General features: G+C 44.4%; 1 long non-coding RNA gene across 1 annotated transcript; it reads left to right on the top strand.

Annotated features, from left to right (window-relative positions):
* Positions 1–3,740: 3,740 nt before the first annotated feature.
* Positions 3,741–4,140, top strand: LOC124704752. The gene is made up of 3 exons (XR_007003651.1): positions 3,741–3,810; positions 3,999–4,015; positions 4,086–4,140. It is a non-coding gene; the product is annotated as an uncharacterized LOC124704752 (long non-coding RNA).
* Positions 4,141–5,271: the final 1,131 nt, after the last annotated feature.

Genomic DNA, 5,271 nt, shown 5'->3' with positions numbered 1-5,271 from the left:
GGCATCGAGTTCGTTCAGGGGAGGGCGACGATCTTGTCCAGGGAGCGAGACGAGCTCGCCGTCGGAGCAGCCGGCGGCGCAGTGGCGCAAGGAGGAGGTCAAGCCGTCGAGGACAACGACGATCGCAGCGGAGGTGCATCGGCGCAGCGGAGGACCAGCAGCGCCGCAGGGAGGAGCTCGTGGCCGACGGCGAGCGCCGTAGCGAGGCATGCACGCGGAGCAGAGGAGGAGCAGAGGCGTCCGCGGTGCAGAGAGCAGCGGGCGGCTAGCGAGGCAAGCTCATGCACGGCGCGGCGGAGTAGGCAAGCGCATCGCACGGAGCGGACAGCAGCCGGCGGCGAGCGCCGCGAGCTGCGCAATGGAGATCACGGTTCGAGGAACACGACGGGGGCGACGGTCCCAGATAGAATCGCTGTGTTTGCTGACCTCGCCCCCGTCGTAATTGCTGATAGATCGATCACGGGGGGCGACGACAAGCTGATACCTCGACGGTGGAAGGCGGAGATCGAGGACGGAGACGGAGGTCGGGGAAAATCGATGTTTGAAATTTAAAGTCCTATCTTGAAGCGTTTTCACTGTTTCTAGACTTTCTTTTTTTCAAAAGTTTGTATTGTGGGTCCGACACTCTCCACGGGACGGAGGGTGTACAACTTATTGATGCAAACATGTGCAGTTTTAAATATATAAGTATATATGGTACAGATGATCCTCTTTTCATTTCTATCCGTCATGTGAAATATCGCGATTTTTTGTTCATCTTTGAACCTTACTAGAGATCTATCAAGAACTACAGATTCATACTCGCACTTTATGATTTTGTTCTTTTTTTCTTAGGATGTCATTTCCTTTGCTAATTCTGGGTGTAGTTTGTTCTTTTTTTCTTAGGATGTCATTTCCTTTGCTAATTCTGGGTGTAGTAGTACAGGTTTACTCACTATCCCCGTCTCACCCCTCTTTATGTCTATTGATAAATTAATCTTAGTCTGCAGTATGTATTGGCTTGCTTAGACTAAGATTCATTTTCTACTTTGAGTGAATTTGTCAGTCTATTTTTTGCATTTAGTTTATGTCAGCACTGGAAATTGCTAGCCTATTATGTCGCTATCTATATTTTGTATTTTAGTTTATCTTTCCATTGAAAATGGTAGCATAAACTTTCTGTGATGAATTTGTTAGATATCTATTGTAGCTAGGTATAATTATTGTTATTTATATGACTATTTGCGGGAGGAGTTTTTGATCATAGAAAGTCGTTCTTTTGAAAATTGGCTTGAACTTTTACGTGGAGGCATGCCTACATATAAATTCTGGAAGATTATTTTTGAGATTATCACCTTCGATCTCCCGCATTCCAAGCTTTTGCTTCTATGGTAAGATAATCCATCTCTTAATTGCTCTGATGAAAAGGAAAAGATAGTTGTATGCTTGCCAAATGTGTAAGGACTTATTTTACAATTTTATCAAACCATGATTAAATGATGTACAATGAGTGAACCAATTAATTATCCCATCTGTATACTGTGCTCAGCACATACATTCTCTTATGGTCGATAACCCTGGGCATTCCCGTTTTAAGACGGGTTGTACAGTTTCCTCAACCTGGACCGTTGGCCGCAGTTTTAACTGGTTCGGTCTGGTTTAGACTGTTTACAAATAGTATGATATGACGGTGTGGTCTGACCTGGTTTGACGGTCTGTGCGGTTTCACACCAGTTTCATTCGCTGGTTTCAATGTCCGAAGGAAACTTCATCGCCACCGTCCCTCGCTTCTTGCTGGTGTCCATCGTGATGTTCACCGGTCATGCTGCAACGACATCCGTGGGCTCACCATTTTCCCGCTCTAGCCCCTTGCTCACTGTCTATGCCGGCCTTCCATGGTAGAGTCATTATGGATGAAAATGGGCGAATGGCTGAGCATCAGCGTGGATGATGTGCCTCACGACTCTCGGTGAGCCAACTTCCTTGAGCCACAGGGGTCGACTGTTGAGTGAGCAGCAACAACAAACGAAGCAGACTGCGTGTAGTTGCTTCTATTCTTTGCTCATTTTTTCGGGGATTTCACTTCCTTCTTGTTTTCCAAATTATGTAAACCCTACTAATTATACTTCCTTATGTAGATATACTTTATCATGCCTCTGCTAATTATCCATTCATAGACAATTCATCCTTTTAGACATTGATTTGTATCTTATGTTGTGTTCTCTTTAGGTATCTATGCATATTGATCTTTGCAGCTTTGTCACTTGTGGTGTTTAGCAATTCTCTGTTTCCAGTTTTTTTCCCAACCAGGTAAACATTTATTGTTTCCTCTATATGTTTTAGCTAGGCAAATTAGGATAAATCGGCCACATGCATCCTATTTTGAGTTTGACCACCTTGCTTTTTATTGTGATCTCTTTTCTCTTTTTGGCTTAGTGAAAATGTTTTTTCCTATTGCAGATAACTTGTGCTGAATTCGAGGGATGATATATATATCTCTACAAATATTGTGCAGATGTTTTAGTGCCTATGAAAGAGTACCCAACTTATATATGGTTAACTGTCGAGAGACTGATATTGATATTACATTTATGAATTAAATATAATGCAGTTTTATGTCTTTCTGTACATTGGAACACATCTTTCCTATAGAATATGGGAAATGACACATTCTTTACATATTTCATCCAAGTATATGGTTGTGTTTATGAAATTTACCATGGTCACCATGAGTATGCGTAGTGGGCCATAAGCGTGGGACAATATTGTGTAATTAACACAAGCAGTTATTTCACTAAGTCTAAATACCTCAATAGCCATAATGTAATCACATGCCTTGAGTAATGTCTTGCTTTTAGTCAGTATGTATGTTCTATTTTCTCAAAAACATAGTGAATTCTTGGACAACCAAACAAACATCAGCCGAGTAAAACTTACATTCTTAAAAAGGATTGCCTATATAGGTTTATGGGCTCTCAAAGACCTACTGAACTTTTGGAGAACTAAAAATACATTAGCACCATGAAACATATGGTTATAATACTGTCTTGCATTTGCCTGTGCGCCGGGGCGCACCGGGTCATCTAGTCTGTTCTGAAGGTTTCCTGTTTGTCCTCTACACACGAGCACGAGGAGAGCGTGCTGGCCTTCCACCTTGCCGACGTAAGGCTCAACCACCACAGCACGTTTTTTTCCCCTCCTCCTCCGTTAATCAAGATCGAGCCCCAAAACCCTAATCCTCTTCCTCTAGCCGCCGCCACCTCCTGTTCCCCTTCCTCTCTGAGTTCCGGGAGAGATTTCATAGAGCAGAAAAGTTTAGTTAATTTCGGAGAACACCGAAGAAAAACGCCGGGGATCCTGGTCCATGTAATCACTCCACGCGGCTGTCCGTCGCTCCTACGGCGGGGATGGAAGCGTTTTGATCTCCGCTGCCTCTCGTCACCTTCCCGGAGCCGAAGCTGCTCTGGACGGACAAGGCCGTCCTCGACCTCCACTCTAGCCACCGACATCTTCAACCATCTGCGACCACTCCGAAGCTCCTCTGTCGTCGTCGTCTGCACCCAGAGAGCATGGTGAGCACCCTCGTTCAATTCCCCCTCTCCCCTGTTTCGCTTGAGCTCCAAAAATCTGGCCGACGCTATCACCTGTATTTCTGCAGTTCGTCAGTTGGTCGGTAGAGTGCACACCTCCCAGATGCGTGTCAATTTTGTCGCAGCCGTTTACTGTCACCACGATGATGCAGTACTACGCCGCGCCAGCGCACGACCTTCCCAAGCAGCTCCACACTCCACGCATTCTGATCGCTTTGGGAGCCATTTCAGATGCCACGAGGTCAAACAGTTTCTCTGTTTGCTGTTTTCTTTCACAGTATCCAATCTGTCCAATTGATTACATGTTGCTAGCAAGATACCTATCTAATCCTTTTTCTATCCATCAAGCTACTTGCCTGTCTGCTTAGCTCTGATACGTGTGTGCTTGACCATTGTATGCACTGGCGTGGCCTTTCTCCATCTCCCCAGGTTCTCTGCATCTCCAGGTTCAGCACAAGTTCAAGTGCACTCTTATTCAGTTAAAGTTGCAAGCACCTAATTTTGTTCAGATTTCAGAGGTCAACCGAGTTGTGCTGGTCTGGCACATGCACGAACCATCCCAAAAGTTCAGATACTGGGCAAGTTACTCCTTTTTTCTTCATTTCATACAAATCCTCCTTATCTCACCTGTCTTGACTCGGGCGTTCCTCTCAGGTGAAAAACGTATCAGCAGGTGTATCCCATTCAGTGTCCAGTCAGAGTTATCCTGGGCCGTGCATCTCCATGCATGCCTTTTCTTTGGTGAGAAACATTCAGTGGCCATCTCTGTTTTTCTGAACATGGCAGAAAATTGGTTTAAACTCGCAAGCTATATACCTCTTAAACCGTGTTTCAAAGCAAAATGTTTTATATATAAAAATTACTACAAAAATGCACTGAACATGATTATGTCACCCATATGCCTATTTGCATTTGTTCCGTTGTAGTTTGCATGACACCTAATAACTAATATGCGGAGTAATTAGAAATGCCGGATACGGTTTTCTGCTCCGTTTAAATTGTGTAGCTAACCTCTTGCCATGTTTTCCATGCTAACAAACATTTAATATTGCCGATAGATAAATAACTCGAACCTAATATTTAATTATCGAGATTTTGATCCCGCTTAATTTGGTTAAGTTGCATCGCATCATGTTTGACATGCCATGCATATCATATCATGATCATGCCGATTCTTTTGCCGTAGTAGTAAAATATGCATCCGTTGGTTGTTATAGCGCTTTGCTTCTTCCCGGATAGGATCACGAAGTGGTGCGGTGAGATACGATGAGTCCTCCGGATGTCCCTCGGCAAGGTTTAACAGGCAAGCATTTCCCCTATACTCCTGTCCCTGCAGGAGTCGCTCACCTATTTTATTTTGCCTTCTCCCTCATGCTATCCTTAAGTTGCGTTCTTGTCACGTGTCCCTTCCACTTGTTACCTCAAGCAGCCTATATTGCCACCACCACCTCCTACAGCTATTGTTTGGTTATCGGGTCTGCCTTGCGAGTCGTAGTGCATGCTAGTGTTGTCTTACCGTGTTACCGTTATTGTTATCTTATCGGGTTATATGTTGGGAAGAATCATGGTTACTTTAGTTGTCGATATTTGTTTAGCGGAGGCATCGGTGGGTCAGTTGCTCGTTTTATGACGGCTCACTTGTGTTTCCTAAATAACTTAGGACCCCGAGTTCTTGTTATCTGTTCCAAGACTGAGCGCTCTA

The sequence above is a fragment of the Lolium rigidum genome, chromosome 3 (assembly GCF_022539505.1).
Source record: "Lolium rigidum isolate FL_2022 chromosome 3, APGP_CSIRO_Lrig_0.1, whole genome shotgun sequence".
Taxonomy (NCBI): Eukaryota; Viridiplantae; Streptophyta; class Magnoliopsida; order Poales; family Poaceae; genus Lolium; species Lolium rigidum.
The sequence above is the reverse complement of the archived record's forward strand: the minus strand, read 5'-3'. Positions and strand labels throughout refer to the sequence as shown.